Here is a 14068-nt window from a genome sequence, read left to right as displayed (position 1 = left end):
CCTTCCAAAAAATACTCCCCAAACAGCACATGACGCAAAGAAAAAAAGAGGCGCAATGAGGTAGCTGTGTGACGACTAAGCTAAGCGACCCTAGTGGCCGACACAAACACCTGGCCCATCTAGGAGTGGCACTGCAGTGTCAGGCAGGATGGCCCTTCCAAAAAATACTCCCCAAACAGCACATGATGCAAAGAAAAAAAGAGGCGCAATGAGGTAGCTGTGTGAGTAAGCTAAGCGACCCTAGTGGCCTTCACAAACACCTGGCCCATGTAGGAGTGGCACTGCAGTGTCAGGCAGGATGGCCCTTCCAAAAAATACTCCCCAAACAGCACATGATGCAAAGAAAAAAAGAGGCGCAATGAGGTAGCTGTGTGAGTAAGCTAAGCGACCCTAGTGGCCGACACAAACACCTGGCCCATCTAGGAGTGGCACTGCAGTGTCACGCAGGATGGCCCTTCCAAAAAATACTCCCCAAACAGCACATGACGCAAAGAAAAAAAGAGGCGCAATGAGGTAGCTGTGTGACGACTAAGCTAAGCGACCCTAGTGGCCGACACAAACACCTGGCCCATCTAGGAGTGGCACTGCAGTGTCACGCAGGATGGCCCTTCCAAAAAATACTCCAAAAACAGCACATGACGCAAAGAAAAAAAAAGAGGCGCAATGAGGTAGCTGTGTGACGACTAAGCTAAGCGACCCTAGTGGCCGACACAAACACCTGGCCCATCTAGGAGTGGCACTGCAGTGTCACGCAGGATGGCCCTTCCAAAAAATACTCCCCAAACAGCACATGACGCAAAGAAAAAAAAAGGCGCAATGAGGTAGCTGTGTGACGACAAAGCTAAGCGACCCTAGTGGCCGACACAAACACCTGGCCCATCTAGGAGTGGCACTGCAGTGTCAGGCAGGATGGCCCTTCCAAAAAATACTCCCCAAACAGCACATGACGCAAAGAAAAAAAGAGGCGCAATGAGGTAGCTGTGTGAGTAAGCTAAGCGACCCTAGTGGCCGACACAAACACCTGGCCCATCTAGGAGTGGCACTGCAGTGTCAGGCAGGATGGCCCTTCCAAAAAATACTCCCCAAACAGCACGTGACGCAAGAAAAAAAGAGGCGCAATGAGGTAGCTGTGTGAGTAAGCTAAGCGACCCTAGTGGCCGACACAAACACCTGGCCCATCTAGGAGTGGCACTGCAGTGTCAGGCAGGATGGCCCTTCCAAAAAATACTCCCCAAACAGCACATGACGCAAAGAAAAAAGAGGCGCAATGAGGTAGCTGTGTGAGTAAGCTAAGCGACCCTAAACACCTGGCCCATCTAGGAGTGGCACTGCAGTGTCACGCAGGATGGCCCTTCCAAAAAATACTCCCCAAACAGCACATGACGCAAAGAAAAAAAGAGGCGCAATGAGGTAGCTGTGTGACGACTAAGCTAAGCGACCCTAGTGGCCGACACAAACACCTGGCCCATCTAGGAGTGGCACTGCAGTGTCAGGCAGGATGGCCCTTCCAATAAATACTCCCCAAACAGCACATGACGCAAAGAAAAAAAAAGGCGCAATGAGGTAGCTGTGTGACGACTAAGCTAAGCGACCCTAGTGGCCGACACAAACACCTGGCCCATCTAGGAGTGGCACTGCAGTGTCAGGCAGGATGGCCCTTCCAAAAAATACTCCCCAAACAGCACATGACGCAAAGAAAAATGAAGGAAAAAAGAGGTGCAAGATGGAATTGTCCTTGGGCCCTCCCACCCACCCTTATGTTGTATAAACAGGACATGCACACTTTAACCAACCCATCATTTCAGCGACAGGGTCTGCCACACGACTGTGACTGAAATGACTGGTTGGTTTGGGCCCCCACCAAAAAAGAAGCAATCTCTCCTTGCACAAACTGGCTCTACAGAGGCAAGATGTCCACCTCATCATCATCGTCCGATTCATCACCCTTTTCACTGTGTACATCCCCCTCCTCACAGATTATTAATTCGTCCCCACTGGAATCCACCATCTCAGATCCCCCTGTACTTTCTGGAGGCAATTGCTGCTGGTGAATGTCTCCATGGAGGAATTGATTATAATTCATTTTAATGAACATCATCTTCTCCACATTTTCTGGAAGTAACCTCGTACGCCGATTGCTGACAAGGTGAGCGGCGGCACTAAACACTCTTTCGGAGTACACACTGGAGGGAGGGCAACTTATGTAGAATAAAGCCAGTTTCTGCAAGGGCCTCCAAATTGCCTCTTTTTCCTGCCAGTATACGTACGGACTGTCTGACGTGCCTACTTGGATGCGGTCACTCATATAATCCTCCACCATTCTTTCAATGGTGAGAGAATCATATGCAGTGACAGTAGACGACATGTCAGTAATCGTTGGCAGGTCCTTCAGTCCGGACCAAATGTCAGCATCAGCAGTCGCTCCAGACTGCCCTGCATCACATCCAGCGGGTGGGCTCGGAATTCGTAGCCTTTTCCTCGCACCCCCAGTTGCGGGAGAATGTAAAAGAGGAAATGTTGACGGGTCGCGTTCCGCTTGACTTGACAATTTTCACACCAGCAGTTCTTTGAACCTCTGCAGACTTGTGTCTGCCGGAAAGAGAGATCCAACGTAGGTTTTAAATCTAGGATCGAGCACGGTGGCCAAAATGTAGTGCTCTGATTTCAACATATTGACCACACGTGAATCCTGGTTAAGCGAATGAAGGGCTCCATCCACAAGTCCCACATGCCTAGCGGAATCACTCTGTTTTAGCTCCTCCTTCAATGCCTCCAGCTTCTTCTGCAAAAGCCTGATGAGGGGAATGACCTGACTCAGGCTGGCAGTGTCTGAACTGACTTCACGTGTGGCAAGTTCAAAGGGTTGCAGAACCTTGCACAACGTTGAAATCATTCTCCACTGCGCTTGAGACAGGTGAATTCCACCTCCTTTGCCTATATCGTGGCCAGATGTATAGGCTTGAATGGCCTTTTGCTGCTCCTCCATCCTCTGAAGCATATAGAGGGTTGAATTCCACCTCGTTACCACCTCTTGCTTCAGATGATGGCAGGGCAGGTTCAGGTGTTTTTGGTGGTGCTCCTGTCTTCTGTACGCGGTGCCTGTACGCCGAAAGTGGCCCGCAATTCTTCTGGCCACCGACAGCATCTCTTGCACGCCCCTGTCGTTTTTTAAATAATTCTGCACCACCAAATTCAAGGTATGTGCAAAACATGGGACGTGCTGGAATTTGCCCAGATGTAATGCACGCACAATATTGCTGGCGTTGTCCGATGTCACAAATCCCCAGGAGAGTCCAATTGGGGTAAGCCATTCTGCGATGATCTTCCTCAGTTGCCGTAAGAGGTTTTCAGCTGTGTGCGTATTCTGGAAAGTGGTGATACAAAGCGTAGCCTGCCTAGGAACGAGTTGGCGTTTGCGAGATGCTGCTACTGGTGCCGCCGCTGCTGTTCTTGCAGCGGGAGGCAATACATCTACCCAGTGGGCTGTCACAGTCATGTAGTCCTGAGTCTGCCCTGCTCCACTTGTCCACATGTCCGTGGTTAAGTGGACATTGGGTACAACTGCATTTTTTAGGACACTGGTGAGTCTTTTTCTGACGTCCGTGTACATTCTCTGTATCGCCTGCCTAGAGAAGTGGAACCTAGATGGTATTTGGTAACGGGGGCACACTACCTCAAGAAATTGTCTAGTTCCCTGTGAACTAACGGTGGATACCGGACGCACGTCTAACACCAACATAGTGTCAAGGCCTCAGTTATCCGCTTTGCAACAGGATGACTGTTGTGATATTTCATCTTCCTCGCAAAGGACTGTTGGACAGTCAATTGCTTACTGGAAGTAGTACAAGTGGTCTTCCGACTTCCCCTCTGGGATGACGATCGACTCCCAGCAGCAACAATAGCAGCACCAGCAGCAGTAGGCATTACACTCAAGGATGCATCGGAGGAATCCCAGGCAGGAGAGGACTCGTCAGACTTGCCAGTGACATGGCCTGCAGGACTATTGGCTTTCCTGGGTAAGGAGGAAATTGACACTGAGGGAGTTGGTGGTGTGGTTTGCGCGAGCTTGGTTACAAGAGGAAGGGATTTACTGGTCAGTGGACTGCTTCCGCTGTCGCCCAAAGTTTTTGAACTTGTCACTGACTTATTATGAATGTGCTGCAGGTGACGTATAAGGGAGGATGTTCCGAGGTGGTTAACGTCCTTACCCCTACTTATTACAGCTTGACAAAGGCAACACACGGCTTGACACCTGTTGTCCGCATTTCTGTTGAAATACTTCCACACTGAAGAGCTGATTTTTTGGGTATTTTCACCAGGCATGTCAATGGCCATATTCCTCCCACGGACAACAGGTGTCTCCCCGGGTGCCTGACTTAAACAAACCACCTCACCATCAGAATCCTCCTTGTCAATTTCCTCCCCAGCGCCAGCAACACCCATATCCTCATCCTGGTGTACTTCAACACTGACATCTTCAATTTCACTATCAGGAACTGGACTGCGGGTGCTCCTTTCAACACTTGCAGGGGGCGTGCAAATGGTGGAAGGCGCAAGCTCTTCCCGTCCAGTGTTGGGAAGGTCAGGCATCGCAACCGACACAATTGGACTCTCCTTTGGGATTTGTGATTTCGAAGAACGCACAGTTCTTTGCTGTGCTTTTGCCGCAAGTCTTTTCTTTTTTCTAGCGAGAGGATGAGTGCTTCCATCCTCATGTGAAGCTGAACCACTAGCCATGAACATAGGCCAGGGCCTCAGCCGTTCCTTGCCACTCAGTGTCGTAAATGGCATATTGGCAAGTTTACGCTTCTCAGACGCTTTTAATTTTGATTTTTGGGTCATTTTTTTACTGATCTTTTGTGTTTTGGATTTTACATGCTCTGTACTATGACATTGGGCATCGGCCTTGGCAGACGACGTTGATGGCATTTCATCGTCTCGGCCATGACTAATGGCAGCAGCTTCAGCACGAGGTGGAAGTGGATCTTGATATTTCCCTATTTTATTTTAACCTCCACATTTTTGTTCTCCATATTTTGCGCACAACTAAAAGCCACCACAGGTATACAATGTAGATGGGTGGATAGTATAGTATTATATTACTTATGGACGACGAGTGACGACACAGAGGTAGGTACAGCCGTGGCCTACCGTACTGCTGCTTATATATATAATATACTGTATAACGGACCTGGTGGACACTGTCAGCAGACTGCTAAACTAGTATGAAGAAAAAAACAACAACACAGGTATACAATGTAGATGGATGGATAGTATAGTATTATATTACTTATGGACGACGAGTGACGACACAGAGGTAGGTACAGCCGTGGCCTACCGTACTGCTGCTTATATATATAATATACTGTATAACGGACCTGGTGGACACTGTCAGCAGACTGCTAAACTAGTATGAAGAAAAAAACAACAACACAGGTATACAATGTAGATGGATGGATAGTATAGTATTATATTACTTATGGACGACGAGTGATGACACAGAGGTAGGTACAGCCGTGGCCTACCGTACTGCTGCTTATATATATAATATACTGTATAACGGACCTGGTGGACACTGTCAGCAGACTGCTAAACTAGTATGAAGAAAAAAACAACAACACAGGTATACAATGTAGATGGATGGATAGTATAGTATTATATTACTTATGGACGACGAGTGATGACACAGAGGTAGGTACAGCCGTGGCCTACCGTACTGCTGCTTATATATATAATATACTGTATAACGGACCTGGTGGACACTGTCAGCAGACTGCTAAACTAGTATGAAGAAAAAAAAACACCACAGGTATACAATGTAGATGGATGGATAGTATAGTATTATATTACTTATGGACGACGAGTGACGACACAGAGGTAGGTACAGCCGTGGCCTACCGTACTGCTGCTTATATATATAATATACTGTATAACGGACCTGGTGGACACTGTCAGCAGACTGCTAAACTAGTATGAAGAAAAAAAAAACACCACAGGTATACAATGTAGATGGATGGATAGTATAGTATTATATTACTTATGGACGACGAGTGACGATACAGAGGTAGGTACAGCCGTGGCCTACCGTACTGCTGCTTATATATATAATATAATGTATAACGGCCCTTGTGGACACTGTCAGCAGACTGCTAAACTAGTATGAAGAAAAAAAAACACCACAGGTATACAATGTAGATGGACGGATAGTATAGTATTATATTACTTATGGACGACGAGTGATGACACAGAGGTAGGTACAGCCGTGGCCTACCGTACTGCTGCTTATATATATAATATACTGTATAACGGACCTGGTGGACACTGTCAGCAGACTGCTAAACTAGGATGAAGAAAAAAAAAACACCACAGGTATACAATGTAGATGGATGGATAGTATAGTATTATATTACTTATGGACGACGAGTGACGACACAGAGGTAGGTACAGCTGTGGCCTACCGTACTGCTGCTTATATATATAATATACTGTATAACGGACCTGGTGGACACTGTCAGCAGACTGCTAAACTAGTATGAAGAAAAAAACAACAACACAGGTATATAATGTAGATGGATGGATAGTATAGTATTATATTACTTATGGACGACGAGTGCACTGACGACACAGAGGTAGGTACAGCCGTGGCCTACCGTACTGCTGCTTATATATATAATATACTGTATAACGGACCTGGTGGACACTGTCAGCAGACTGCTAAACTAGTATGAAGGAAAAAATAACACCACAGGTATACAATATAGATGGATGGATAGTATAGTATTATATTACTTATGGACAACGAGTGCACTGATGACACAGAGGTAGGTACAGCCGTGGCCTACCGTACTGCTGCTTATATATATAATATACTGTATAACGGACCTGGTGGACACTGTCAGCAGACTGCTAAACTAGTATGAAAAAAACAAAACAAAACACAGGAGCGTTTTTTAGGGCAGACAAACGTATACTGGACTGGTGGTCACTGTCAGCAAAACTGTGCACTGTACTCCTGCTATAACTGCTCCCTAGTCCCCACAATTAGGCAGTGTGAGCAGAGCAGTGCACTCAGCACAGATATATCATGCAGCAGTGCAGCACACTGAGTGAGCACAGATATGGTGGTCGGAGCGTTTTTTTCAGGCAGAGAAACAAAGGATTAAACTCACTGGTGGTATAATCAAAACCCTGCACTGTACTCCCTAACAGCTGCTCCCCGTCCCCAATCCTCCCCACAATTATAACTAACTAAGTCACTCTGTGTTCTACTATAACGGAGAGGACGCCAGCCACGTCCTCTCCCTATCAATCTCAATGCACGTGTGAAAATGGCGGCGGCGCGCGGCTCCTTATATAGAATCCGAGTCTTGCGAGAATCCGACAGCGGGATGATGACGTTCGGGTGCGCTCGGGTTAACCGAGCAAGGCGGGAGGATCCGAGTCGCTCGGACCCGTGTAAAAAAAAGGTGAAGGTCGGGCGGGTCGGATTCCGAGGATCCGAACCCGCTCATCACTACTGATAACACACAGGTTTCACTGAACCTGTGTGTTTTCAGGAGAAAGGGCATTTTTTTTATAGACGATCAATCTGGACAGCCTGTAAAGTATTGGTGAAACATTGGGAAAAATCACGAAAAACATAAGTTTTTCGCACCCGATGTTTTACCAGGGCTAACTGGATATCCCCCACAGTATCTCTCAGCTGTGGACTTCAACTGTGGTTTGTTGTTTCATACTTTATTATTACCACTGCTCTTATAATAAGTTGCTGTAAATATCTCCTTTGCTGCGGATATATATTCCGTGAACAGCAGGGCCATTGTGTTTAACCATTGCCAGTGCATTCTGTGTATTCTCTACACATTTGGAATACCACCAGTGGTTACGTATTTTGCTGCACTTCAGCATTTGCACTACTTTTATGATTAATGTCTACATCCACTGACTGCATATTATTAAATTTCTACCTGTTACAGAGTCCTGAATAAAGTGAATATACCTAGTACTTTATATTAGTACTCCTGTTAACTGTGATCCTGCCATACTGATTTTGCCTGATACACCTACTACAGCTGAACCCAGTGATCTCATGTCAATTATATCAACCCCTACTGCTCGAGGTTTAAGGCCTGGTGGCATCCTAAGTACTGGTGTGTGTGTAATACACTAAGAGAACAACAGGCAGTTGTTATAGGCAGAAGACCCTCTCTGGTGCTCCAGGGGTCTTATGTAATTGTACAGTGAGTCACTGAAGACTGGTATATATGGGGGCATTAGGAACTGGATGATTATATAACGTAAATCACTGGATAATGGTATTGAGTACCTGGGTACACTGAAGCTGGTTATTGGTAGGTGGTACTAAATATGTCAGAAAATATGAAGGATCCACTTTAGAACTGTTTTTTATATTTAAATCAGGATGGCACTTAACATAAAGTATGAGGACCTTGCAGCTGACATACACTGTAGATGCTTATACTAGTGTATGTGAAGGCATTGGATCCTGTTATGTGCTGAATCACTGCTTATTATATGTCAGAGTACTGCTACTGCTACAATGCCAGTGGATTGAATATAGTAGTGTGTGAGGTAACTGCTGATATAACCTGGGGTACAACTGCTAGGGCTTTTCTTGGATTTATTACTGCTGCTAGATAATTACTGGGAGATTTATTACTTGGCAGCAACGGTGCTTCTGTCATATTTCCCAACTTTGAAATATCCCACCCAGGTACATTCTCAGAGGGAGCTACAATGTTGGAGGTGCAGGGAGTATGAACTTGCGGTACTGTTCAGCTGGTGCAGAGCCATGACGATGCAATTAGATTTGAGATGTAAGGTTCAGTTATCCAGACATCTGAATCCACTTGAATTTTGTGGATCCGAACCAAAACCCAGTCCAGATTTCTGGAGGAGTCCCGATTTGGATCTTCCCGCAGTTCTGAATTTGGATTTTTAACCCAATTTTCAGGTTCTGGATTGCAAAAATGTCATGATTTGATCCTTTTTTTTTATTTTTATCAATGATTATTAATTTTTTAATTGATTTTTTAACCACATTTGGTTTTTCCAAATCCAAAACAGAATGATGAATTAAAACCAAAACCAAAACACGGGGGTCAGCGCACATCTCTAGATTCAATGCACCATCAAACCTCTGTGTGAAGTGGATGACATGTGGGAGATTTGCAGACTCTGAGCCTAATTCAGACCTGATCGTAGCCCTGCAAACTTTTGCAGGGCTATGATCAGGCACACTGGCATGCGGGAAGGGGGAGGAGGCCCAGCACAGGGCTAGTCCGCCCCGCATGTCAGGCCCACCCCCCGCAGAAGTACAAAAGCATCGCACAGCGGCAATACTTTTGCACTTCAGGAATAGCTCCCGGCCAGCGCAGCTCTTGGGTGCTGGCCGGGAGCTACTCGTCGCTGCCCGGGTTGCAGCCGATACGGCCCGCCCCCCACACAGTCCGGCCACGCCTGCGTTGGCCGTACCACGCCCACAAAACATCGTCCAAACACAGTTTTGCCGCCCCCTCCCGCCTAGCGACCGCTTCTGCCTGTCAATCAGGCAGAGGCAATCGCTAGGCAACGACAGCCTTTGGCTGTCAGCCATGCGCCGGTGCACTGCGACGCCGGCGCATGCGCACTTCTGTTCTGATCGCTGCGATGAACAGCAGCGTGCGATCAGGTCAGAATGACCCCCTCTGAGAGAGCACCCGGGTTTCCCAGACATTTCGGAAGAGTTGGTAAGCATGCTTCTACAGATTGTGTCAAGCACAGTTGAGGCTACTGTATACTATGCATGACTTTACTTTGGGAATTGTGAGTTCATGACTCGGCTAATTGGCCTGGTAGTACCTCTAAAGGATGGGAAGTTCCATGCTACCATTGCTAATCAGGTCCACTGTATATCAGAATAGGTAGTCTTGCAACAAAAACTTTATCAGATTAACACAATGTTCATAATAAAGGTTTTAGGGGCAGATGCACTAAAGGGGGGTACACACGGTGCGATAATCTAAGCAATCTGACTAGATTGCTTAGATTTTCAGCAAGATCGCTCCGTGTGTAGCCCTAACAGCGATAGCGATGCGCAGCCCTGCGCATCGCTATCGCTGCTGCTAGATTGGCCTGCATGCAGGCCAATCTAGCGGTTCGCTCACTTCACCCGCTGGGTGAAGTGAGCGGCCCCCCCGTCTCCCCCCGCACGCTCAGCACAGATCGCGCTGTGCTGAGCGCCGGCAGAGATGTGTGCTGAGCGGTTCGCTCAGCACACATCTCTCCAGCATCGGGCCGTGAGTACTGGCCTTAAGCCTTGGAGAGTGATAAAGAGGAGAGAGATAAATAGTACCAGCAAATCAGCACCTGTCATTTTTCAATTACAGCCTGTACATGGCAGCATATACAGTACGTATAGATATGGTGATATTAATGTGAACCCAACATGTTTCAGATAAATAAAAAATGTTCTTCATGTATCAAAGTACTAATTTTCATGGTCAGCTCACACAAATGAAAATTACTTTTTTCCCTGAAATTACTAAGTTTGACTGAAGGTTATGGGACTAAACTTTGAGCCAGTTGGAAGTTGATCTATTTGTTAAGTTAATTAAGGGAGTGCAGCACATTTCCCGGAAAAGTGACCTTCTGAGTGTCAGTTCTGTGGTTGCTTGTGGACTTGGGTTGGATACTGGCACAAGCTCAGTAGAGGTTGCTTGATACAGGAAGTTACTGGGTGTAGAAAACTCTTGCACATGAGGTTGATGAGGCACAGGGAGGCAACGTACAGGATACTGGTATACTGTAAAGTAATGGTAGTGAACTCTTGGAGTGTCTCAATATAATATGTACTGGTAAATTCTAAAGAGAACAGGCTGCAATTGAGACCAATTGTACAGACTGAGGAGTGTGACACATGAAAACTGGAATAGACATTGTACAGGCCAGTCTGGAACTGATGAGAAGTGGAACAGAAGTCAGACTTGCACTGACAAATGGGATAATTCCAAGTTGATCGCAGCAGGAATTTTGTTAGCAGTTGGGCAAAACCATGTGCACTGCAGGGGGGGCAGATATAACATGTGCAGAGAGAGTTAGATTTGGGTGTGGTGAGTTCAATCTGCAATCTAAATTGCAGTGTAAAAATAAAGCAGCCAGTATTTACCCTGCACAGAAACAATATAACCCACCCAAATCTAACTCTCTCTGCAAATGTTATATTTAGCCCCCCCCCCCCCCCCCCTGCAGTGCACATGGTTTTGCCCAACTGCTAAAAAAATTCCTGCTGCGATCAACTTGTAATTACCCCCAATGTGTTTGCTTACACTGGCCGGACTGGAATCAGTAGAAGCAGGAACAGAAGTCACATTTGCACTGACAGTGTGTTAGCTTGCACTGGCCAGTCTGAAACAGGTAGAAACAGGAACATCAGTTAGACTTGCACTGACAATGTACTGGCTTAGCACAGGCCGGTCTGGAACTGGTAGGAACAGGAACAGGAGTCAAACTTGCACTGACAAGTTACTGGCTTAGCACTGGCTGGACTGGAACTGTTTGGAACAGGATTCAGGAAGACAGCATAGAGTCTGGATAGCAGCTATGCAGGATGGAGTATAGATGCAGGAGTATACTAAGTACAAGTAGAATGCAGGGAAAGGTAAGAACCGCTGAATCGCTGGAAACAAGTCAGAGCTGCTAAGAACAGAGAACTGCAGAGAACTGCACACAGGAATCTGACGCTGCTGAGGAGCAATGTTGTTCTGGGTCATTTACACGTACTCCTGGGAGTCCTTTTATCCCCCTTGCTGTGTGGCCATTGGAAAATGGAATCAGCTGACTGGACTGTGGACCGCGATAGGTAGAGTTGATGTCAGCTGATCTGTGGAAATATAGCGGCACCCAGTGTGGGGAGATGGCGGGAAGGAATGCGGGGTGTCCGCATGGCTACTTGGGGTGCTGCAGCGGACACAGAAACAGACAAAATTGCAGTCAGGATGCTGCCCGTGTGTCACCATTCAGACTGAGCAGGGCACTGGTAAGTAATGGGGTGCAAGTCCACAGTTCCTGACACTGAGACTTGGAGGAAGCCTTTACTTTGGGGCATATTTATTAATTGTTGGGAATTGACCACAGTGAAGTTTTATAATTTATTTTGCTGTTTAACATGGAAATAAGAAAATAAGGGTCAGATTTAACAACAACTGATATTCTTGTGATCACTTGTTATGAATGATAAATGGGGCTCCTGCCAATCAGCTCCTAACTGCCATTTTCTAAAACACATGACAGTTAGGAGCTGACTGGCTGGAGCATCATTTATCATTTCTAACATGTGATAACAAGAATATCACTCATTGTTAAATCTGCCCCTATGGATTACCTGGAGTTACCTTAGATCACATCCACGGAAATACAGTAGGCTCCAATGGGAACCAGTCCTTACAATGTGTTGGATCACTTTACTTCAAGGTTTGGAACCAGGCCATGCTACTATGTATGCACAGTTTGCTGATTGCTGATAACGAGTATATGAGTGGAGTGTACTGGGCAGGTGGTTATGGATCCCTCCCGAGCTATTTCTAGAGACGGGCGAGCCATGCAATCTCACAAGGTGCTTGCCTGCTGCCTCAGCATAGGATATACTCCTAATCCAGCAGCACAGCGGTCATCACATCAAACTGCTGGTGGCCCACCTGCTCCACTCTGCCGCTGCTGCTGGAACAGCCGCTCAGCTCCCATCTTATAGACACTATTGGGGGCTGCTGTGAGTGAAGGAACCAGACACCCTGGACAGACATGGTTTGTGTGCAGCCCTCTTAGTCTGTGTGTGCCCCTCTTTGTGTATGCTTCTCTATTTCTGTATGATTCCCTCTTTGCCTTTATGTCTTTTTGTGCCTATCTATGTCTGTGTGCTCCTCTCTGTTTGTATGCACCCCTCTTAGTCTGTGTGTGCCCCTCTTTGTGTACGCTCCTCTATATTTGTGAGTCCCTCTATGCCACAATGTCTGTGTGCTCCTCTCTGTTTGTATGCACCCCTCTTGGTCTGTGTGCTCCTCTATGTTTGTATGCTACTCTCTATATTGTGTGGACCCTTCTTTGTCTGTGTATGTCCTTCTATGTCTGTGTACACTTATAACTGTATGTCCCCATCTACATGTTCAGTTTTGTACTTCTTCCCCCTCTTCCCCCAGTATGTGCTTTGTTGTGCTCCACACACACATACCCTCCCTCATATGTATGTTATTTTATGCACTCCTCACCCCCTCCCATGCCCATTGCAACGAGGCCACACATTTTATATATGCTTTTTTAATGGAAAAGGGGTATCCAATTTTGCATGAAGCCATCTGTTACGTTCCTGGTGCTCAGAACAGGAGAGATGTTGCGTAGTGAGTCCAGAGCACCAGGACGTGACGCTGAAATAAGGTGTGGTATGGAAATAGCCCCTAGCACCCTACCTCCATTGTTTCACCCGTGTGGTCAGTTCACGCCTGCGTGACTATGGTTTCTTGTGCCCACGGCAGCCGCGTTTGAAGGGCGGATTAGGTATGCCCAACTCCGATGACCCCAGGTCTTAGAGTGAGACAAGGCGTGAACCGAGACAGGATAATAACAAGGGGACCTCTAACTAAAGCAAACAGAAGGATAGGGGCTACTAACTACCCTAAAACTAAATATATGTGCGGCATGCCGCCAAAGGAAAAGAACAACAAAAGATACCACTGTCCACACCCCACACGGCACCATCGTGTACCGGGGAGGACAGTGAAAAGCGGAAACCTCCGCAAAAACACCAGTACAAAACAAACGCTAGGATTAAGCGGCCTAGGCCGCAACACGTGGCAGAAGCCGCTACTCACGGAACCGGGAGAGAACCCAAATCAACAAGAACCCCCAGATGACTGCAACAGGTTCACTTGGACTGGAAAGATTTCCAGGACCGGCTTCAGAACTCCAGGACTCAGGAGCACGGGGAGCAGGATCGACCAGATACAGCAGACCAGGAACAAACTTTGCAAGGCAGGAACAGCGTACAGTAAGCTATCACCGGTGAGGCTGCAGTGTG

This window comes from Pseudophryne corroboree, chromosome 2 (assembly GCF_028390025.1).
Source record: "Pseudophryne corroboree isolate aPseCor3 chromosome 2, aPseCor3.hap2, whole genome shotgun sequence".
NCBI lineage: Eukaryota > Metazoa > Chordata > Amphibia > Anura > Myobatrachidae > Pseudophryne > Pseudophryne corroboree.
The sequence above is the reverse complement of the archived record's forward strand: the minus strand, read 5'-3'. Positions refer to the sequence as shown.